Source organism: Lissotriton vulgaris, chromosome 5 (genome assembly GCF_964263255.1).
Source record: "Lissotriton vulgaris chromosome 5, aLisVul1.2, whole genome shotgun sequence".
In the NCBI taxonomy this organism is placed as follows: Eukaryota; Metazoa; Chordata; class Amphibia; order Caudata; family Salamandridae; genus Lissotriton; species Lissotriton vulgaris.
In genome coordinates, this window is record NC_141693.1 from 1,196,179,004 (window position 1) to 1,196,203,817 (window position 24,814).

At 46.6% G+C, this 24,814-nt stretch overlaps 1 pseudogene; it reads right to left on the minus strand.

The window, feature by feature from the left end:
• Nucleotides 1–11,575: 11,575 nt before the first annotated feature.
• Nucleotides 11,576–24,814, minus strand: part of LOC147712261 (uncharacterized) — a 29,563-nt pseudogene continuing 16,324 nt past the window's right edge.

Genomic DNA, 24,814 nt, shown 5'->3' on the forward strand with positions numbered 1-24,814 from the left:
TCTTTCATAGATTCACATGCCTGAATCATTCCCCGTCGTTGGAGTGGGAGTCCCACGGTACATAAAAAAGCAATAATATGCCATAAATATGTAGTAAATACTAATAAAAATAAACCAGGAAGTAAAGTAGCCAATGCTACAGTAGGAAAAACTTCCACATCTATGACTATCCTAGTCATTTTGTATAGTCCAAACTACAGCTAATCAGGCGCCAGCACCCACCAGAATGTTCTCCCCAGAGGCTCAGGCTCTCAGATTTTCTACCGCACATCGTGTGAAGGGAGTCTCCCTGAGCTCTGCTAAGTTCTTTCAACTTTTCTTCCTTTTGGATCATTTCTTCAAGTATGTCTTCAAAGAAGTCTCTGTTCAGAGCCTGTGAATCTTGTGGTAAGCTCCAGCTTTTTAAAGAGGACCCACACAAGAAATGTATTTATTTCCTCTACCCAGATCATCAAGTCAAGGACTGTAAGATCTGCAGAACCTTTCCTCAAAAGACTCTCAGAGACAGAGAGGGTTGGTTGCTTTTGTGGCTACAAAGGCTTAAGGATTCTGATAATCCTGTGTCTGAGGTTGGCAGTATTGCCTCGAGTTCCACTTCAGTGTCAAAAAAGAGGCCTGCGTCTGAGGTTTTGCCATCTCCTGGGGCTAAGGTTGCTAAGAAGCATCAACCTTCTAAAGGTTCTGACTAGCCTTCCTCTTCCGAGGTTGCCCCCTCAGGCAAGGACTTAGAGGTTTCTTCTATACCTCAAAAACGGTCCACCAAGAGTTTGCCTCAGAAAGCTGACAAGATTTCACCTCAGGAATTTTCTTGCTCGTCGACGACTCCTTCTTCTGTTTATTCGTCGACGAAGACCTCCGTCGACGCATCATCCACGTCGATGATGACCTTCTCATCTCCTAAACCTTCGATGATTATGACGACGACAGCTTCTTCCCCTACCATGGTCTATGTAACGGTAAGACCAATTTCGTCGACGACGACCAACGTCGACACCTCGTCATCGTCTACGCTGAAGGCTCTGCCGTCGACTAAGAAGATGTCATCAAAGGCTTCGTCGGAGAGCTCCATTCCACCAACGAAGTTGCCACCGTCGACGAAGGCGTCAGCGAAGGTAGTACCGTCGACGACGATCAGCCCGTCGACTAAGCCCGATCCGTCGGCAAAGTCCATTCCGTCGACAAAGTCCATTCCGTCGACGAAGACCATCCCGTCGACGAAGCCCGATCCGTCGGCAAAGTCCATTCCGTCGGCAAAGTCCATTCCGTCGACAAAGTCCATTCCGTCGGCAAAGTCCATTCCGTCGACAAAGTCCATTCCGTCGACAAAGTCCATTCCGTCGACAAAGTCCATTCCGTCGACAAAGTCCATTCCGTCGACAAAGTCCATTCCGTCGACAAAGTCCATTCCGTCGACAAAGTCCATTCCGTCGACGAAGACCATCTCGTCGACGAAGCCCGATCCGTCGGCAAAGTCCATTCCGTCGGCAAAGTCCATTCCGTCGGCAAAGTCCATTCCGTCGGCAAAGTCCATTCCGTCGGCAAAGTCCATTCCGTCGGCAAAGTCCATTCCGTCGGCAAAGTCCATTCCGTCGGCAAAGTCCATTCCGTCGACAAAGTCCATTCCGTCGACAAAGTCCATTCCGTCGACGAAGCCCGATCTGTCGACGAAGCCCGATCTGTCGACGAAGCCCGATCTGTCGACGAAGCCCGATCTGTCGACGAAGCCCGATCTGTCGACGAAGCCCGATCTGTCGACGAAGCCCGATCTGTCGACGAAGCCCGATCCGTCGACGAAGCCCGATCCGTCGACGAAGCCCGATCCGTCGACGAAGCCCGATCCGTCGACGAAGTCCATTCCATCGACGAAGTCCATTCCGTCGACGAAGTCCGTTCCGTTGACGACAATATCGACGGAGCCTTTGATATCTCCTACTGAAGCAGTGGAAAACACACCGTCGACACCGCAATTCTCATCTTGCACTGCGTTGCAGGTATGGTCACAGTCTACGGTGTTCTTAACACCAAAGCCATCATCACAGGTGCCTGACCGGCTTTTTGACTCGGATAGTGAGGATGACGTGGTTCATACATTCGGATTTGCCACTAGTCCTTCTGAGCTGAATAGAAAGTTGCAGGAGGACGAACAGGAGGAACAACCACCCGTACAGATGGCGCCCCAGGTGGACAGTTTACCTGTCGCACAAGTACCTGTAGCTTTACTGACCAACCTTCAATACATGTTGGACGATTACTATAGAAGGTTTCCGCCTTCCGAAACTACAGGCTCAGTGCCTGCTACTCCGGCCACTGTAGTACCGGTGCCAGTATTGCAACCAACAAATCCTGCTTTACCTACTTCACAATCTCAGGTGGAGGAAGTAGATCCTCAGTCTTCTGATGAGGAGGAGCAAGGATGAGTCGGAGTGGGATGAATATCGGGATCAAACACCTTCCCTTTCGCATCAAGCAGTCTCCATTTCACCACCAGTGGATGTGGTTAGCTTCCACCTTTTAATGGAACGTGCTACTAAACGTTTTCATATCAACATGGAGCATAAGGAGCAAGACTGTTTCCTATATGACTTTAAAGACCAGCCCAGGAAACCGATTAAATCTATACCCATCATTGATTTTATTTGGCAGGAGGGTATAAAGGTCATGGCAACCCCAGCATCCATTCCTCCAATCCTGCCACATTTGGAAAAGAAATACAGAGCACCGGACAAATCTCTTGCGTGCCTTATCGGACAGCCGAAACTTGACTCTGTGATAGTCCAGGCAGCACAAAAGAGGGCTCGGAATCCCTCTTTTCCGCTTACGGCCCCGCCAGACAGAGATGGCAAACGCCTAGATTCGATAGGGAAACGTGTCTCCACTATGGCGGCTACGACAGTTCGAGCGGCAAGTTCATTGGCCATCTTAGGAAGGTATGACCGACAGATGTGGTCGGACATTGCACCATTTCTTGATCTCCTACCTGAACCTTCTAAGGCTGAAGCGCTCAAGATACTTCAGGAAGGTCAAAGAATCTCAGAAGAGATTATTGACTCAGCAGTGGATGTTGCCTCAATGGGTTTTGGGCAGCTAGCGGGAGCTGCGGTTCTTCGCAGACAGGGTTGGCTACGGTCTACTTCCTTTAGACAAGAAGTCCAAAATAAGGTGCTGGACTTACCATATGATGGGGAATATCTGTTTGGCCCTCAGGTGGAGGACACCTTACAAACAATAAAGATGGATTCTGAAACTGCAAAATCCTTAGGTTCCCTTAAATTCCGTAAACCGCCCTTTCGAGGAGCGAGAGGACGAGGAGCGTCCTCTACCAGAGGTGGATATAACCAACAATCCTCTTACAGACAAAACAATCAACGATACCATACTCAACGCTATCAATCTTACGGCCAAAGAAAGCCCACTTATGCCCAAAACAGAGGAAAGGCGAATTACCGCGGAAAAGATGAGCACCAATGAGACTTTTCGCCTGCCACCACCGTTGCCCAGCTCACAAGAAAGAATTGGAGGACGAATAGACAAATTTTACTCAAGTTGGCAGTCAATAACATCAGACAAATGGGTCCTGGACATTGTGGCCAGGGGTCATGCCTTAGAATTCGAGAAATTTCCTCCAAATATTTCCCCGAAAGGACCACCCCCAGCTCACCTGAAGGAGCTATTTGCCCAAATCAGATTGATGATGCAAAAAGGAGCGATCGAGAGCGTACCTCAGAAAATGAGGAATGGGATTTTACTCCAGATTTTTTCTAATAAAGAAGAAAAACGGAGAGTAGCGCCCGATTCTAGATCTTCGCGCTCTAAACAAGTACTTAAGAAAATTAACTTTCAGGAAGCTATCGCTCCAGGAAATATTGCATCTGTTGGCAGCAGGAGATTTCATGGTCACCTTAGATCTCCAAGATGCATATTTCCATATTCCCATTCTACCTCGCCACAGAAAATTCCTGCGCTTCAGGGTGGCTGGCAGGGATTACCAATTCAAAGTTCTTCCTTTCGGACTACGGTCAGCGCCAAGGGTTTTTACCAAGGTTCTGGCTCCAGTAGTGGTGCACCTCCGGCTGGAGGGAATCCAAATTTTCCCATACGACTGCCTTATAAAGGCGAATTCTCGAAGTCGTGCAATCTCATCTGCAACAGTGTCTACACCTGTTCCAATCTCTGGGCCTTTCCATCAATCTCGAAAAATCCCACTTGAGACCTTCTCAAAGACAAGCTTTCTTGGGAGCAACATTGGACACCCAGAAGCTCCAAGCCTTTGTCTCGGAAGGGAGACAAATAAAGATAAAAAAACATGGCGCAGAATCGGTTATCAAAAAAGTCAGTTTCAGTTCGGAAATACAAGTCCTTTCTGGGGATGGTATCTTCTTGCTTCCCATTGCTGCCGAACTGTCGCCTCAGAATGAGACCCCCCCAGGAAGAGCTAACGCGGCAGTGGTTACAGGTCTCCGGAGCGTTCGAGGATCTTATCAGCATAACACCGCTAATGCAAAACTCACTACGCTGGTGGACACAAAAACGACATCTCCAGCAGGGGTGTGCATTTCTTCAAGAGTCACCGAGCCTCACCATCACGACGGATGCATCTCTCGAGGGCTGGGGAGCGCACCTTCAAGGCCTCACAATCAGCGGCAAGTGGACTGCTCCACAACAACGATGGCACATCAACCGTCTGGAGCTGAGAGCCATTTTTCTTGCACTCAAGGCGTTTCATGCAGTCATTCAGGATTCCAATGTGTTGATAAGAACAGACAACACAACAAGCATGCATTACGTCAACAAGCAAGGAGGAACTCGATCTCTTCTGCTCTCCCAGGAAGCCCAAGAATTATGGGCATGGGCCTTTAAGCACAATGTAAATCTTCAAGCAGTGCATGTTCTGGGAATAGAGAATGTCTTGGCAGACACACTCAGCAGGACGACGGTCTCCACTCACCAGTGGGAACTACATCAGCAGACAGTGTAACGCATCTTTCGCCTGTGGGGTCGTCCAGACCTAGATCTATTTGCGACAAAAGCCAACAGCAAATGGCAATTCTTTGCAAGCTGGCATCCCCACAACGGCTCTCAGGGGAATGCGTTTTCGATAGACTGGTCTCTGACATATGCATACGCTTTTCCGCCGATTCCACTAGTCCCCAGGGTTCTGCGGAAAATGAAAAAGGAACCGTGCAGACTGATCCTGATTGCCCCCAGATGGCCGCGCCAGTATTGGTTTACAGAACTTCTTCTGCTGTCAGAGTGCAAACCGATTCAGTTGAATCCAATCTCGAACTTACTCAGCATGCAGAACGGTCAGGTCTATCATCCAGATCCAACATCACTGAGATTAGCGGCTTAGCGCCCGAGTACCATGAGTTCGCCCACCTAAACATCCCAGAGGAATGCAAGGAGGCACTGGCCAAGGCAAGGGCACCGGCTACCATAAAGACATACAGTCTAAAATGGAAGCGTTTCTGCATCTGGTGTCATGCTAACGGGGTTCACCCGTTTTCAGCAACGCCGGAAGAGATTCTACCTTTCTTCCTACATTTAGCAAAATCAGGCCTGTCTCACGCAACTCTGAAAGTTTTCCTGCCAGCGATTTCTAGATATCGGCAGGATGGTACTAATTCCTTATACTTTGCGAGGATTGTACAACAATTCTTTAAAGGACTCTTTAGGATGTTCCCTCCAGTACGACGACCACCTCCGGTGTGGCATCTTAACGTTGTACTGGCACAACTTATGAGTCATCCTTTCGAACCCATCTACAAGGCCGACCTCAAATATCTCTTGTGGAAGGTAGCACTGTTGCTGGCTTTGACATCCTCCAGAAGAGTCAGTGATCTTCAGGCCTTTACAGTTCACCATCCTTTCCTGCAATTTACAAGTGACTCTGTAATACTCCGCACTAATCCGAAGTACATTCCTAAGGTACCTTCGGACTTTCACCTTAACGAACCTATAATTCTGAAGGTCATATTTTCCTAACCCGCAAACACCGGCGGAAAGGGCGTTGCATACGCTGGATGTTAAAAGATGTCTTAAATTCTATCTACAGAGGACATCCGCCTTACGCTCTTCTGACCAACTTTATCACCTACGGTGCTATTCATAAGGGGCAGGCAGTTTCAAAACAAACTATTGCAAGATGGATATCTTCTGCCATTGCCTTTTGCCATATGCAAGCAGGACAACCGTTGCAAGCAGCTCCTAGAGCTCATTCCACAAGAGCAATGTCATCGTCTCCGGCCTTATTTGCTGGAGTTCCTCTTCAGCATATCTGCAGAGCGGCTACTTGGGCTAGTCGCCATACATTTACCAAGCATTACTGTCTGGAGGCAGCCAGGGAAGCTGATACTTTTGTGGGTCGTGCAGTTCTACGAAATCTTTTCAAATAAGGTGAGCCTCTGTTTCCCACCTCCTTTACTGCTGTCAGACGCTTTATATGTTATGTTTTTACACATGCTTACATGATTGCATTTTCCTATGCTTAAATAATATGTGCATTTTCAGTTTACACTGTCTAATGACTTATATGCTGACAAACTTTAAAACCATTGGCGTCTGCCTAGCAAGCATATGTACTGCTAGCTACTCTGATTCAGGCATGTGAATCTATGAAAGACACCCCATAATACTGGAGAAGAAGAATAGTTACTTGCCTGTAATCTGTGGTTCTCCAGTATTGGTGTCTTTCATAGATTCACATGCAACCCGCCCACCTCCCCTCAGAGGCTTTTTAGGCTATTTTGGTTTACCTTCACTCCTTGCGAGAAAATCTGAGAGCCTGAGCCTCTGGGGAGAACATTCTGGTGGGTGCTGGCGCCTGAATGGCTGTAGTTTGGACTATACAAAATGACTAGGATAGTCATAGATGTGGACGTTTTTCCTACTGTAGCATTGGCTACTTTACTTCCTGGTTTATTTTTATTAGTATTTACTACATATTTATGGCATATTATGGCTTTTTTATGTACCGTGGGACTCCCACTCCGACGACGGGGAATGATTCAGGCATGTGAATCTATGAAAGACACCAATACTGGAGAGCCCAGATTACAGGTAAGTAACTATTGTTCTTCTCTGCCGTTAACCCATGGAGGTGTGTGGACACCATAAATGAGATGTCATTTCTTTTTAAGCAAAATCAATCAAATTGCCACCTTCTGACCTTTTTGTAATTTTGATTTACCCATTGCTAAATACAGACTATTACAATAGCCAAATTTAGAGATCACACATATCGATTATAATTGGAACACGTCTCTGTTGGAAGGGAATTATTTAAAGCCATATTTTAACCCTCATAATAATAGTTAAATTTGTAAATAATAATAATAGTTACATTTGTAAAGCGCCTGATTACACTGAGGCCAGTGTGTCCCTGGGCTACAGTGGCAGTAAGCGAACAGCAACACCTACCAAACAAAACAGATTAAGAAGCAGGGAAAGGGTGGGTCTTCATACCTTTCCAGAAGATCGTTTCAGAGCGCTCCAACCGGAGTGCCTGAGGGAGCGAGTTCCACAACTGGGCAGCCGGGTATCGAAACGAGCGCCCACCCATCCTTACTCTCTTAATATTGGGGACATGCACCGTACCTTTCCCGCCTCACCTTAAAAGTCTGGTCGGTACATAGGGTGTTAGAAAATTGTGCAGATATGTAGGCCCCTTTCTTTGTAAGATCCGGTGACTCACGCACAAAGACTTGAACTTTACCCTCTCCCTGATGGGGAGCCAGTGCAGAGAAGCCAGCACACCAGTAGCTGAGACCCTCTTAGGGAGCATGAGGACTAATCTTGCTGCTGCATTCTGGATGCACTGCAAGCATCTAACAGTTGCACCCAGATACAGAAGGTTGCCATAGTCCAGGCGAGATGTTACCATGGCATGGACAAGGATCTTCCTAGATACAGTGGGGAGGGCGTCAAGGGTTTTCCACAGTCTCTTCAAGATGCCAAAACAGGCGCCTGCCACCCGCCTGGTGTGGTAATCGAAAGACCGCTTATTATCCACCCAAACCCCAAGGTTCTTAGCCTGCTCACAAGGTGTGGGAGTTGGGCCCAATGACTGGGGCCACCATGCTGAAGACCATACGGAAGGAGCCTTCCCAATCACCAACACCTCGGTCTTGCTGCCTGTGAGAAGTTGGCCTGGTATATGATGATCACTATTCTAGTGAGCACCTTGCACAAGTCTAAACAACCATTAAATATATATGTATTTATTTCTAGAATAATCCCCTATACTCTTTATGAGCACAGAAGCACTAGCGTTAAACAAGGAACTCAATATAACATACAATAAGCTGCACAATTATGGATAGACCAGGTGGCCACTCAACCATATATTAAAAAAGTGGTATAAGTACAACATCACGAACAATGGTAAGGCCTAGACCTAGAGCCTTGGGAATCGCTGGGCCTACACTGGACTAACGGAGGTTAGGACATAGAAGGCCCACAGGATGCAAGTGCAGTATCTATAGGCAACCGCGTTTACCATACAAGTCAATGGTGCGTAAAAATCAGAAAGTTATAGGTTTAGGAGACTTCTGACTGGACTAGAACTTAGCCACTTGAAACTAGGACACTAGGGATGTAAATCACTACAGGGGCACCGGAGTACCCTCGTTACCTCACCCACAGGAAGCGGGTGCATAGGTCTCAATGTGAATTTTGTTTCTTTGTGAAGTTCTATGGAACCCGGAGGAACAGATGCTGCAGGCGGCCAGGAGAGAAGAGTCTGGTTGGATCCAAGGGTGGATCGAAGATGTAGAGTACCTGAAAGCAGAGGGGACAGAGTCTAGGTCACTAGCAAGTGACCAGGATGGAACCAGGATGGAACTAGGCAATATCGGGTTGCGATCAGGTGCTGTCGAGTAGTTTGTCTCCGCTGCCACATGGACCAGGAAGGATCGAGGATGACCAGCTGGTGAACACGAGCTGTCCCACGAAGGCTCTTGCTGTCGGCGGTGTCAGTTCTCGAATCTGAGTCACCAAACCTTGACAAAGGCAACCCACGCAGGACTCGAAGATGTCTTTTGGATCGGACCGAGAAGGTCAGATCTGTGGCTCCTTTTCAGAGGAGCTAGGGCCAGTCTGGAGCAACCAGACCAGCAGTTCAAAATCATAGGTTCGTCGTCTCAGAGGCCACTAGCCAACTGGCAAGTGACCGGACAACGCGTCGAGCAGGAAAAGTGCAAAAGGGCCCCATGCAGCACTCGGTGAGTGTGGAGAGGTGATCCTCGGTGCGCAGACTGCTCGGGGCAGGGGCTTCTCAAACCCCAAAGTACAGCGTCGAGGGTGCCTCGGGAGCTGCACAGGTAGCACTTCTTCGACTTTTCAAGATGGCTGGTCCCATGTCTTGTGTTGCCTCCACGGGTCTCCGCTTTGCTGGGACTGTGGATCGGGCTGTCCGATGTCTGGGAGTCTGGGTCTTGTCGGTCTCTGTCGCTCGAGCTCCGGTGGGGGCAACGACAAAGAAAGCCTCGATGCGCTGATGGTGCCTGCTTGCACAGGGTGGCCACTCCTTGACCACAAGGGAGATTCTTCAGTCTTCTACATTGAGTAGGATGTCGAAGGGTCCAGAGTTTTGTTTCAAAGTTTCAGTCAGGATGATCTGATGTGCATTGGCACAGCTCCTAACTTTATTCCAAATCACGGGGCTGGATCACCTGCTAGGTCCCGCTTATGGGTGGGACCCAGGAAGGGGGTGGTTACACCCCTTTGCCTTTGTCCAGTTTCGCGCCAGAGCTGGGGCTGGAGTGCCCCAGCACCGGTTTGAACTGGACTTTGCATGGGACACCTTGTGTGCCCCAGGAAGTGTCTAGTTTCTTTCAGCCCTCCCTGCCCCAATCCACTATCTCCTGTCTGGGGTGGTGTAACACCTCCCTGTGACAGGAAACCTATTGTCCAGGCCTCCCCTGTGGGAATTTCGGTCAGCAGCAGGAGGCCAGACTCGTGTCTGTGGCAGCAGCAACCATTTTGTGACGCTGAGGCTCTGGTTAGATTTAACCGCGTTTAAGGAAAGTAACATGTCTTCTTCCTCTAGAAGGGTGGAATGCTACCCCCGTCCCCGGGACTGGTGAGGGGGTAGTATTCCAAAGAGTATAACACCTTACACAACATGTTTTGATAAAGCCAAACCAGAGATAGCATTTAACCGCGAGGTTCATAATGCACTTAAGAGTATATGGTATGGCAATATCCCGGAACAGCTATAAGGACATGGTTCCGAAAGCTGCAGACAGGCTCAGCTCATGCTAGAGCACCATCTTACATAAAACCAAGCACTCTGCCTCCAGGATTGTTAAGGCCTGCCATAGGAGTGACTTATAGGTGTATATGTGTCCAGATATAGGTTTAGATATAGGTATACTGTATCTAAGCAAGGGGTGATTACACCACCTTCCCCCAGCTGAGTGATCAGCCAGTTGCGTCATTTTGGATGGCCAGCCAGGGGTGGCAAAAGATATGCTGCAGCCCCTGGTAGGCCTTGGATGCACCTATGCCCTGGGTACCTATATTACACTGTACAGGGGCTGATAAGGTGACCCAATATCCAATTGGAGATGTACCTAGGGTACATGGAGTCCATTTTAAAGAGAGAGCAGATAGCCTGGGGCCCTGATTAGCAGGATCCCAGGCCAATTAAGTCGAAAACCAGCTAAACACTAGGCAAAAAATCTCGGGTAACCATAGTCCGGTATCCACCTTCCTACACTGCCATTTAGCCGTAGGCAATTATTTGCCATCCAGTCAGCCAGTTCTTGGAGGCAGGCTACAAAGTTGGAAGCAGCGCCTGCCCGGGCTTGGGTCTGAGAGACCACCAGCTGGGTGTCATCAGCATAGGACAGAGCATTAATTCCATATTTAGCCGAGATTTTAGCCAAGGGGGCGACATAGAGATTGAACAGTGTTGGGCTCAAAATAAAGCCCTCAGGTACGCCCTTGATCAGCTTGATGTTTCTAGAGTGGTAGTTTCCCTGCATAACTTGAAAGCTGCGCTCGGATAAGGATTCCATCCACTTTAATGCTCTGCCAGCTACACCCCCTCGCTCTAAATCGTAAAGCAGGGTATGGAGGGCAACAGTCTCGAACGTGGCACTTAAGTCTAAAAGAATCAAGGCTGCGGTCTGTCCCTCGTCCACATACTTCCGGATGGTCTCGGTAGAGTACAGCAGGGCAGATTCCGTGGACTGCATAGCCTGAAAGCCTGACTGAGAGGAATGAAGAAGGTTATTGGTACAAATGTGAGCAGTAAGCTGAATGTTTGCAATCTTTTCCGCAACCTTTGCAAAATACGGAAGCAGAGAGATGGGACGCAGATTGTCAAGCTGGTCAGCGCTAATATGAGGCTTCTTCTTTAGGGGAAGTACCACAGCCTCCTTCCACATTTCTGGGACCACACATGAGATAAGACAATTCTAAAAGATGTCTCAGAAAAGGCTCTAGTGCGTCAATACTACCCCTCAGCACCCTCGGGGTAGCTGGGTCCCTAGGTGAACCCGACTTAATACCAATGGCAATTTTTTTAAGGATGTCCTGAGTGGGTACAGCAAATTCAAAAAGACCCTGCATTTCAGACACATCCACAGCTTCCTTTTCCACTCTTTTACCATCACGAGCAGAGTTGGGAAAAGAAGAGTAAATCCTCTCCACCTTATCTGCAAAATATTTCACGACTCGATTGCATGACTCCTCAAAGCCAGCGAAGGGCGCTGCAGCAGATGCCAAAGAGGAAATCTCTTTGAAGATCTTAAACAGCTCTTTTGTAGAGTTCTCTGCTGTTTGAATCCTATCATTAAAATAGGCTGCCTTCTCCTTCCTAATGAATGAATGGTAGTTCTTAAGGCTAAGTTTATGATCTACTATCAGGCGGGCTGAGAAGGCTTTTCTCCATCGCCTTTCTAATTGTTTGCAGCTGGTTTGAGCGCAACATAACTCCTCTCTAAACCAAGGGGCAGATTTACGTCTGTTCATGGACATTTTAGTAGACCAAGGTGCAGTGCAGTCAAGAGAAGCAGTAATATGTCTCTCGAAAGCTTTACACACCCCATTTACATCCTGCCCAGAGGGGGGACCCTCCCTCAAGAATGCCAGGTCAAAAGCCCCTGCGAAAAGCCAGCCCACTTCCTTCTTTTTATACCGGGCTTAGCACCCTCCTGTGTTTTTAAGATGGGCAGCTTGATCCTAAGCGGGATCAGAAAATGATCTGACCAAAGCCCCAGAAGCGGAGACTCCATTTCCAGCGCACCCCAGTTGGCAAAAATATGATCAAGTAAGTGCCCCAGTTTATGGGTGGGAAGTTCAGATTTTAGAAATATTTGTAACACTCTAGTTCCTGGCGCAACTCTTGTGCCCCAGAGCTGAGTGCATCATCAAAATGCAAGTTAATGTCACCCAGCACCAATAGCTTTTCGTACCATAGGGCTGGTTGAATAAGGTAGTCGATCAGGCTGGGCATAAATCGCAGATGGGGCCCCGGGGGTCTATATATTAGTAGCCCCTTCGCGACGTAATTAGTGGCCAGACTGATAGTGAACAGGCCTGCCTCCCCGTCTACTATGTCAGCAGGTACCAGAGAGCATCGAATGTCATGTTTGTAAATAATTGCAATGCCCCCTCCCCTTCCTGACAGTCTGTCAATTCTCACGATCCCATTGCCATTAGGGAGTGCCTCCAGAATTTCAGGCGCAGAGTCAGCATCCAGCCTTGTCTCAGTGAGAAACAGAACATCTATTTGACCCTCCAAAAGTAAGTCACATATTTCAAATCTGTGCTTCCTTAAGGATCTACAATTGATTAGCGATAGCCTGAGTGCATGGCCACCTTCTCTAGTCTCTGTTTGTTCTTCTGCCTGAAAGAGCAGTAGCTGCATTGCCAGCTCTCCCCCTCAACATTAATGCTATGCTTACATTTTCTATCCGGGTTGGGCAAAGAGCGCGTAGCTTCCGCGGGCTGTAATAGCGTCTCAGGCCAAATCCGGCAGGGGTTCTGGCCCCTAGCCCCGGTCGGCTGCAGATTGGCGCAGACGGGCTTGCCGGCGGTGCGCCCGCTGCGCGCGTCCGCGAGGTCATGTTGATTTTAAAGGAGTGCCCTCCCCACAACTAGACCGCTGCCCTCCCAACCGGAAGTACCTGTCTCGGTCTCCCCCGCCCTCCGCGCAACGGTAAACACCGCATCGGACCGAGGCAGGGAGACCAAAAGATCGAGTACAGGTAAGCGTGGTGCTTCACACAAATTCCTCACAATGTAATTTTTAAAAAGAACCAGAGCAGTGCCCAGAGTTAAAATAAAGTTTAAAAAGGGGTTACTGTTCACGAACTGCACCGCGAGCGGACCTGGAACACTGCCACTGTCCCCCGTCGTAGAGCATAGTAGCTTGCACTGCAAAGTGCATAAATATGGGCATGCCATGATAGTTCATCGTATAATAGTACTCCTAGAGACGGAACCTTTTCTGTTTGTCAGGGAACTAGACCCAGACTTTTATACCCTACTGTCTCTAAACAGGGATCTTTGTTGTTTCCCAAGCTTGGTATTTATGTCTTGATAGGATTTAATTTCAGGAGATGATACCTGCCCACCATAGTAGGAGCATGTTGATGAAGACTGATTATGAAAGAGAAATGCATCCAAATGACTGAATGTGCTTGGAGGGTGACTGTGCATATAGATTAAAGAGCGGGGAAGGCAGAGATAACCCTTGGGGAAACCCATGCAGAAATATTAAGGCTGATGAGAAGGGACTTGGCTTAACTGAGTACATTGAGTCTTCTATAGAGGAAGAAAACCACTGGAAGACTGATATGAAAATTCTCACTTTCACATGACGGAAAGGATAGTATGATCTACTATATCGAAAGCAGTGGAAAAGTCCAAAAAAATCACTTCTGCTAATGCACCATCTACTAAGATAGTATTAAGTTCTTCTGTTACGAGAAGAAAGTCTGATGTATGTGCCACTGTTGATTACATAGTTGTTTTGACAGCAAGTTGGTTCCCGTCCTCTTTCATTGTTCTCAGTCTTTCGTATTTTGAATGAGAATCCTCTGATTTAAGATTACTCTTTAATTAAATATTCCTTTGCCATAGATTAACACTGAACGAACACGTTGAAGGGCAAATGGGTCAACTTTCAATTTTTTAATTGGATAAATGACGGTAATGAGTTACATGCTCCACATCAGTCACATGTTAGCTATGGTAGTGGCCTGTGCCTGTAATGTCAATCAATCAATCAAATTCATTATTTGGTTAAAAATTCATAACCATAATAGGTACATAGAAATATAAACCATTACAATAGTAGATTAAACTTCAGTGCTCTAATTCATAATAAAATAAGATTTACAAGAATTCGTTAGTGCGTATTCCAGTCAATGATTTCCTCAGTTTAACCGAAGTTGCTAAAAACTGGCAACAGAGAAACAAGTAAAAACATCAGTCAAAGGTTGAAAATACATCAGTGCTGGGCATACTTGCCTAAAATCCAATCTTTTTAATAAGGCAACAATACATTTGTGTCTCCGGTTTTATAAAAGTTGTAAGACTTGGTAGAGTGCTAAACATTTGGGGGGATGGGGGAGTGCCATCACAGTCACAAGGGCCTAGATGACTATTAGAGTCGCATTTACAATCCACAATAAGCAGTGGAACATATTACATTTAAAACAAGTGGATAAAAACTGTGATGAGCATTTAAAAGTAACCAAAGATTTGATTCCATTGAAAAATTCTTTTGTAGGTTAACGTGGGCCCTGACTAAAGGTTTTTAGAGCTCCTTCTTCTCCCTTAAAGAATGTCTCCCTCTCAAAAAGCTTTTGCAAACCAATAGCAAATCAGTCTTCACCAACTTCTCAGGATTCTCAAACAGCTCTCTCCTCCCAAATTTTGAAGAACAGGTGCTGACATACCTTAACTATCGTATAGTGAACCACCTGTCCAAGGAAACCGTCTTTCAGTATTAGCTGATCTTGCCCAGATTGTAAACCACCAGATCAAGGACGTAAATCAATAATATAATCCTATTATTGAAGGCTCAATTCTTGATGGACCATGTAGTAGGGTACACATTGTGGAACAATCTTGTACAAAATGTATCCTCAATTGCCTAAAGTGAACCAGTTCTCACGTATTCTCATATGTACACCCGTACATGGCTATTGATACACATTTAGCATAATATAATGTGATTAGTGCCTCTGGGGTTTTCTTGCCTGGTCTTGAGGAAAAGTCTGTTACCCCTGTTAAGATGATCCTCTTATTCATCAAGAGAGGGGACCAAGTACAGACACAATCAAAAATAATCCCTAAATAAGGGAAGGTAGAAACCTTGTCTACCACATGAACATTTGTTGGAAACTGCCTGGTTCTCGTGGATTTTTTACCCATTGTCATCAGACTTGCTTTATTTGGTGGTTAGATGTAAGTCTTCTATAATAGCAACAACTGAATCCACTAACCACTGTTACCATAGTGTTGCCCATGATAGCAGTACTGTGTTGTTCACATACAGTAAGGTAGGTATGAAGCGTGTCCCCTACCCGCGGAAAATCTGCATTGGTCAACTAGAGGGAACGCTCCAGCTTATCAATATATAGTGTTAAAAAGGTTTGGAACAAGAGCCATCACTATTAAAATGAACCACAAAAGACATATCCGTTTGCTAATCTCTTAAAAAGTTTCTCAAACAGTGGTCCCATGCACAAATGAGTTCAAGGAAAAATAAATATAGACACAGTGGACCTATAATAAGTAGGGTGATTTGTCCAGCCGAACAGGGATCACAAATCTTTACTCTCTAATAAAGCAATCAAGAACAATACCTTACATTCAAAAGAGTGAGACACAAGCCTGTGCCCTCACGCTTACAAATTGGCAAAGTGATAAGTTAGTAGAGAGACAGACAGAAGAGTTTTTTAGGCAAAGAGTGAACGATTTCTGAAAAATGACAGAAATTTAATTACACCATTACACACATATCACATATGGTATACATTTAAATATATGGTGTTTCAACAAGTCGACGGCGTTTCGATCCCTTTAACATAATTCATGGGATCATCATCAGGACAAGAATTATGCCTAAAGAGTATTGGACACAATAGCCTAAAGAACAAGCACTGGCGTTGCCAATAGGTCTCGCAGTAGGAAAGTTTGAGCTATTGGTTTTGTAAATGACATTTTATATTTATATATCGTTATTGGCGTTGTCAATAGACCTATTGGCAACGCCAGTGCTTGTTATGATGGCAATTCCTGTGATGCCGTGTGTAATGTCACGCGCAGTGATGTCACTTACATAGTGCCAAACAAGGTCAGTCCCCCTACTTCTTATTTTAGGACTTGTGCCCTGCCCGAATGTAGCCCTTCACTCGTACCGAGGGCTTCAGTGCGCTAGCTTGTGCCTAGGAGAGCATTCACCAGCACTGACGTCCCCGTGAGAGCAAACCCGGCCTCTGCACTCACGTGCACGCATCCGGAAGCTGCAGTGAGGCGCTATGAATTATGCATCACTCACTATCCCTGAGCGCAGCTGGGGCTTCAGGGGGCGGAAGAGGGCATCCTTTCTGCGCTGTGCACAGCTTTACGGAGCTGTGTCCGCCGGGCTTTGGGTTGGTAATGGTAATGGTTGTGGTGCACTGCACACATTTGCGGACGCACATTTTTCTATGCATTATTTTTAATAGCTTCGCAGTGTTTTAAAAGCAGGAGTTACTACAGCAGAACTCAACCATACTAGTCTAACCGAGGGAGGGAGGGAGAGGGAGAGAGGGAGGTAGGGAGGGAGGGAGAGAGAGAGAGAAAGAAAGAAGGGGGGCAGAGAGAGAGACTATAAACTGCTTGCTCTCGTGGTTGTTGTGAGTTACCCTGGGTGGTTAATGCACCTCCAGCTGCAGTGGTCTGCGTGTGCGCTGCACGTCACAGGTTGTCTGTCACGTGGCTCGTGGTCAATTCCCTGCCCTGCTACAGAGCTGGGGGTGTCTTGCGGGTCACGGGTTCGGATCCCGTGGATGGTAACTTATTTTATAGTAAATGCGTTGCATAGAGCTTCACCACCGTTGATTGGGCTTGAGGCGCTTTATGGTAAGTAGCCCGGTACTTGTGAACCCAGGGTTAGTGGTTACATCCTGCGGTTAATTGGATATTAGGCTAAGCCTGCTGCTCAGAGGGAAAGCATTCGGTGCGTCCTTTATGGTAAATTTGATTAACATTTCGATGGTAACGTTAGTTGAGGATTTCTGGCACAAAGGAACTGGTTCGAGGGATGAATAGAGAGGGCTGGGATAGATGAAGTGTTATTGGGTTAAGCAACGAGAGGCTGTGAGCTAACAAAGTACGGCCGGCCACATGGGAGTATATGTTGATACTTTATGAAGGAGAGTCGTAAAGAATTAGAGATTAGAGGGCTCGCCATCCCCTTGGAAAATAGAAGCTGTGTACTCCCGAGTATAATGGAAAAAATTGTGTTAAATAGCTCAAGGTCTATGAGAGTGTGCAGGGAAGAGTCGTTGAAAGAGAGCTGAGAAAAACGTGCTTGGAGTGAAAGGCTAGGCACAAGTTCTGCTAGTGCCTGGTATGGGGTGTGCTCCGGTATGAGGAGAACGCAGGAAACAACCCATTGATATCCGTTTGCGCGTGCGCGGTGCTGCTGAGCTCAGTTGTTTTCTGTGTGTGAAGGATTCTAGTTTTCAATCCATTTTCCCTGGAGTTGCTCGCTGTGTTGTTCTTGTTAGTCAGGCGTCATCAATGCAATTCATTAAATAATGTACGTGCTATTCTGTGTGCAAGTAGTGAGTGTACCTAGGACTGGTTGAGCCTGGGGCTTGCCCGTTTGAAACGTGGCAGATAAGGACTCAGCCCGCAATGGGGGTTTAAATTTACTGGCGCATCAACACTTCTGGGCAGCAGGAAGCTTTCCCGTAAAGTCCACAGTGATCCGTTTATTAGCCCGCAATGGGGAATAAATCATGCCCTCGGTTGCTGTTCCTATCCACCTATCAGCTTCCACTCCCCACACCGACTCTCGCCTTAACTTCCTGCTCCCGTGTGAATCACTGCCACTGCCAGGGTATACACACGAAGCCTCCATTGTCGGTGAGTGTTACAAACGCTGGCGTTTGCCTCGTTTGCCCATTTTTCAGCTTGCCTACCTGACCCCATGTTTCCTGTTTACCTTCCCACTCTAGGCTCGTGGGATTGCGCCTTATTTTTGGCGCCTGATTTATTCCCCATTGCGGGCTAATAAACGGATCACTGTGGACTTTACGGGAAAGCTTCCTGCTACCCAGAAGTGTTAATGCGCCAGTAAATTTAAACCCCCATTGCGGGCCGAGTCCTTATCTGCCACGTTTCAAACGGGTAAGCCCCAGGCTGCTGCTCCGTGTAGTTTCCATTACGTGCAATTGCAGCGTTTTTAATAATTGTTCGCCCATTCCCCCCAGAAACGTCCTGATCCTTTGTGACTCGACCACCTTCAGCCCTACCCTGGCACCGACAACACGGCGACCCACCGTGGTTGGTAAGCCTCCCTTCCTTGACTATGCGAGCCCCCTCACTTGCCATGTTTGCATACGGCTTATACCTGTGTCAATTCCTCTCTAGATGCCGTGCAATACTGCCTTCACCTTGCTCCACGAGACTGCTTGAGTCTTTTTATCAGGTAGCTCGTTTTGCACAAGCTGTGTCAGCTTCTTAGACCATCACTTTTATTATCACTGTTTGATCACTCATGCTTAAACCTTGTAGTCCACTGTGCTCACTGTTGGATTCATTCATACTAGATTATACCATTGACGCTGCCCGCTCGTTCCACCTGCACTGCACTTCTTCGCGCATCACTTAGATGGCTCGTGCACGCCGGTATTATGTACAAATTCTTGCATGTGACGAGAGATGTTTTATGTAGTCCTTGCACCTTCTTAGACACGCGATAAATATTCAGATGATTCCCACTTACAGTACTTTGTATGTGGAGAGAACACTGTTTCCCTTGTGTAACTTTTAACTCACACTCACTGGATGTCACCTTCATTTGTTGCTGTAAATTCTTCCATGATGAAATTTCCTTATAAATATTTCTCTATTCCTCCCCTTTTTTTCTTTAGGCTATTGTGTCCAATACTCTTTAGGCATAATTCTTGTCCTGATGATGATCCCATGAATTATGTTAAAGGGATCGAAACGCCGTCGACTTGTTGAAACAACATATATTTAAATGTATATGCGTGTAATGGTGTAATTGAATTTCTGTCATTTTTCCATTTTTCAGAAATCGTTCACTCTTTGCCTAAAAAAACTCTTCTCTCTGTCTCTCTACTACCTTATCACTTTGCCAATTTGTAAGCGTGAGGGCACAGGCTTGTGTCTCACTCTTTTGAATGTAAGGTATTGTTCTTGATTGCTTTATTAGACAGTAAAGATTTGTGATCCCTGTCCGGCTGGACAAATCACCCTACTTAATATAGGTCCACTGTGTCTATATTTATTTTTCCTTGAACTCATTTGTGCATGGGACCACTGTTGTTTGAGAAATATGTTCCCCGAGGTCCTATGCTGACTCGTTTGGGCGCCCTTGTTGTTTCTGATATGTAAATCTCTTAAAAAGGTCACTATGTCCCAGTCCACCTCCATGAATAGTTGGCTCGTTCAAAACTAAGCCCGATTCACTCTATCGAATGTGGCTGTAGATCCATGAATGCTAAATGGAGTTGAACCTGCCCTCTCAATCACTAGTACTAAGACCCAGACTAAATCCAAACTGCAGATCGGGTAGGATGCCACTCTTTCGCCCAGATAGTCTTTTACGAATCATCCTCCAAGCTACCTTGCATACTGCCTCTATTAAGGAAGTAGGATGGTACTAATGAGGAGGAGCAATATCTCCCTTTTTAAAAATGGGAATGATCACTGAGGACCACCACGATTTTGGTACCCCTTCAGCTAACGCTGCATTGATACTAAGCATCAAAATTGAGGTCCATAAGTTTGGGTCTCTAAGAAATAGATCTGTTGTAATTTCATCCAGGCAAGTAGTTTTGTTACGGAAAAACCCCAGAATAGCGTTCTTAACCTGATCCTGACTAACAGACAATGTACACCCATTGAAATAGAAGCCTTATAAGAAAAGGTCTCACTGCAAATATTATATATCCCTTCAAAGTGATTTATCTATGTCAGAAAAAAATGTGTTTACTGAACCCTTGTCTGAGCTACTAAAGAACGGGTGATTAACTACTTCCCAAAACGTGGTACTGTTCTCAACTGTGGAAGCTAAAACTAGCTCTTGCCATGCCTCATTCTTAATAATTGTTTTCCTCCTTCAGAACTCTGCTTTCTGGTCCCTTCAAAATCTTGCAATAAACTGTTTAGCCCTTGGGCTGCTCTTTAGGGCTGTGGTATTCTTCTCTTCATATATTTGTTAAGTTACATTTAGCCATTGTAATGTGTTTCTGTGCTATTCTTCTTTAACATTGTAATATAACATCATACTGTCAGAATCTTGCAGGTACCAAGCGTCACTATAGAATGTATGTATTTGATTTACTGGCAGTTTTACTTTAGCTTAGCTGTAGGTGATGTTAGCTGGCTGGGGTTCCTACCTGAATAAAATACTATTTCTACAATAACATTGTCTCTGGAGGATCTTTACTATGGCGACGAGCTGAGAACTACCCACTTTGGACTTTTATTCCACACCTCAACGCTACCACCACACAAGAAAAGTGGACAAGATCTTCTTTCATCTTAAAAAAATAAGAAGAAAACCGGAACCCATGAACTCTTGGAATCTTTGGTATTGTATTTCACACATTTTATACATGTGTGATATTCTTTAAAAACCATGTACGTCTGTTGTCAAAGATTAAGTCTGCTGCATCATCTCCTTTGTGTGCGCTTCACTGAACGGTACAAGAGACAGCATATTTCAATGTCCACGCTTTGCGTGTTTCACTGAACTGTGCAAGACAAAGCATTTTTTAATTCAAGGTCGATGTGTTTGGCAGGTCTCGTCAATTCAAATTGTGACTTTCGTACTGCATTTGGGTGCTTTCTGATACGTGCTGTGCTCTGCACCTTTGTCTCTCCGCCTGAATTGCTGTGTTACTCTAATTTGACTTATTTGTGACTCTGCGTTGATTCATCGCACGTTCACGTGGTGATAGAGAACGCAGGTCACCCAACTAGAATTTATACTGATACTCACCTGGGCCCATAATTCAAAAATCATATACCTTAACCTTCATTTGGGTAACTGACGCTCTACTACCAGTATATTATGATTTCTATTACTAATTCCTATACTGGTATCCTACTAATCATTGACACTAGATACCTTCACACAATGGATTAGGGAGTTGAGTTAAGGGAAAGGCACTCAAAATATAACATTTGTAATTATATAATAACCACAAAGACAGGGTAGGTTCAAACTCTTTATCTAATCATCATCATCATATGTCATGAGCCATAGGTTAAACACTATAAGACTATCAATAACTAAAATCAGAAACAGCGTATAGCTATGAATAAGATAGAGTATGCTAAGCATTTAGAACTCAAAGTAAAGGGAAGGTAAAACAAGAAACATGCTAATTTTAGAAAACAAATCTTTCGCAACTTGATTAAAGGAGGGTAAAGAAAGGGAACATACTAAACCCAAAGACTTTTGTAATTCACTGGTAGTTTAAAAATGGGGAAATACAATTCATGCAATTCGTTTATTCAGATTTTAGCTTAAACAACTATAGGGAAGGTAAGATTTGGAACATACTATAGATTCAACTTATCTCCTAAAGGAAGGGTGTGAAAAAGGAACATATACTATATAGAAACGATTTAGCATTGACTAAAGGTGGGTTGAAAATTGGAACATGCTAATAGTCAGTAATACATGAATATCTCATTTAACAAGGGACGGGAAAGAAACGGAACACATGCAATCAAGCTTTGCAAATTCAGGATGGGGAGAAAAGGAATGCAAATTAATCTAAAAACACCCACATAGACTTATATTTACCTAGGATAGAGTGAAGACCAACCCTGGCCACGGGTCAGTTGGAAAAGACAGGAGGAACCCCAAAGACTTCAGTGCCAGTAGGCAAGCAGGTGCAGCTCATGGACAATCAGGACAGGATAACCCCAGAATTTGGATTAGGACCGGTTCACCAAAGGTTAAGACCAACACCCGCAGCTTTGGTTGCAACACCTGCGCTACTCCCTCTCTGCAAGGAAACCCCTATTGGGTTATAATTGTTTTATCAGCAAAGTGCTTCGCCAGCACTTTCACTTCCCAAAAACCCCGATTGGGTTCTCGAACCTCCAACAGAGTGCTCCACAGCTCTCTACTTTCAGTCACCTATTGAGTGCGTTGGGTCAGTGACAGGTCAGCTAATCAGACAAGTTGGACAATTTCTCTAGCTAAACCTATGCTAATTATACTGTTTTCCAGGGCAATGTACCACCCCCCAATATTGCAAGTGTAAGGTGTAGGAGAGTAGGGTCTGCAATCCTATGATCACCCAGATTTTTTGCTTTTGTTTCACTGGTCTACGACTTTCTCTGGCTGTGGGCCTGCCAATCAGACCCACAGCCTGGCTGTTCTCTTTCTAAATTACAACATGTACCCTAGGTGCATCTACCAATTGGTACTGGGCCACCTTATCAGACCCTGTAACTCAGAGCATAGGTGTACCCAGGGCTGCCAGGGGCTGCAGCATGTATTATGCCACCCCTGGCTGGCCTCCTAAATTTGACACAACTGGCTGCATGACAGCTGGGGCAAAGTCGTGTAATCACCCTTTGCTGTAGGTGTAGTTGTCCTATACCTAACCCTAAAATGGACACACAGATTCCTATCAGTCACTCCTATGGCAGGCCTTGACAATCCTGAAGGCAGAGTGCTTGGAATCGTGTGAGATGGTGCTCTGGCATGAGCTGAGCCTGTCTGCAGCTTGCGGAATCAAGTCCTAATAGCTGTTCCATGATATCGCATACCATATACTCTTAAGTGCATTATAATCCTCGCGGTTAAATGCTATCTTTGGTATTGCTTTATCAAAACATGTCGAGTAAGGTGTCATACGAATTGGAATACTAACCCCTCGCCAATTCTGGCGACGGGGTTAGCATTCCACCCTTCTAGAGGGACACGACATGTATGTAACTGTGAACCCCGGTTAAAGTTAACTGAAGCCTCAGCTCCACAAAATGGATGCTGCCACCACAGACACGAGTCTGACCTCCTGCTGCTGGGAGTCCTTCCAGCGAGGGAGGCCTGGACAAAGGGTTTCCTGTCCGGGGCGGTGCTAGCACCGTCCCAGACATGGTTTTGTGTATCCTGGGTAGGCAGGGCTTTTCAGGAAGGTGACTGCTGAGTGGCACCCCGGTGCTCACTACGCATAGGCCAGTCAGAACCAGTTCCAGGGGCACACCAGCCCCTGGCCTGGGGAAGTCCGGCAGGGGAGAGGGGTGTAACCACCCCCCTCCTGGTCCCACCCATAGGCAGGACCTAGTCACCGGGTCAGCCCCCTTTTTTAGTATAAAGATAGGAGCGGGCCCCCTGTTCAAATTAGATCATCTTTGGAATCAAGATACCACTTTCTTCGAAAGGACTTCACGATTTCTTCTTCAAGATTCTCCCTTGTGGCTAAGGAGTAGTCACCCTGCATCAAGCGGGCACCATCCTAAAGAACACTGCGGTCTGCTGCAAGTCCTTCATCACGAATCCGACGACCCAGCTCGACGAGACCCGGCTTCCCTGGCACTTCTGACCTCTACTCACCTCTACAGCCAAGCTGAGAACCGTGAGTGCGACGAGTCCTCGAGGGACCGACGATCGCCAAGACTGCACGACATCTTTACTGCAAGCCCACCGTGTCCTCCACTGGTGAGTGCTTTGGGGTCCGAGAAGCCCCGACCCTGCGCAGCCCCAGCACCCAAGGTCAGCCTCCCTGCATCTCCATGATCTGCGTGGGGCCCTTCTGCTGTTTGCTGTGCACCGCGTTGTTTGGCTACTAGCCGGCGGGCTTGTGGCCTTCTGAACGACGCCCGACGACATCACTGCTGCTGGTCTGGTTGCTCCAGACTGGCCCTTGCTTCCTTCTTGAAGAGAGGCACCCCGGACCCTCCTGGTCCACTCCAGACGCCATTTTGAGTCCACCGCGTGGGCTTGAATTTGCCAAGGCTTTGTTGCCCAATCCTGGGTCCAGCGACGCCGACAGCTTCTATCTTCGTGGGACAGCTCGATCCTCCATCCTGGTCGCCGACAACGCCTCCTGGTCCGCGAGATCTTCGAGCTCAAGCGTCACCCACTCACCTTGTCGAGGTGGCTACCATCCGGTGCCCTCCTGGTGCCCACTGACTACTGGCTAGTAGTCTCGAACTTGGTCCCCTCTGCTTTCAGGTGTCATCTATCTTCGAGATCCAGGCTTGGATCCAACTGAACTTTCTTCACTGGTCACCGGCCAGCATCTTTTCTTCCGGCTCCTGGTCCGTCTACGAGGATTCCCGACGTCTTTTCAGACCTATGCAGCTGCAGCCCCTGGGCTAGGTAACTTCGGCATTTCGGTGCCCCAGCATAGCCTCACTATCCAAGGGTCAGAATCTACTTTCGTTTTCTCCCTACCAGGTCAGGTTCGCCCGAGAACACTAACTTTTCAATTCCTAGCTACCATAGACTTTTGTCCGCATCTCGCGTGAGAGTGCACACACTGCACCCGAGTCCCCTAGGCCTCCTAGAAGTAATCTAACGATTCCCTAGTCAAGTCCTAGCGATTCCAAAAGCTATTAGTACTGTACTTACCTGCTAGGAATT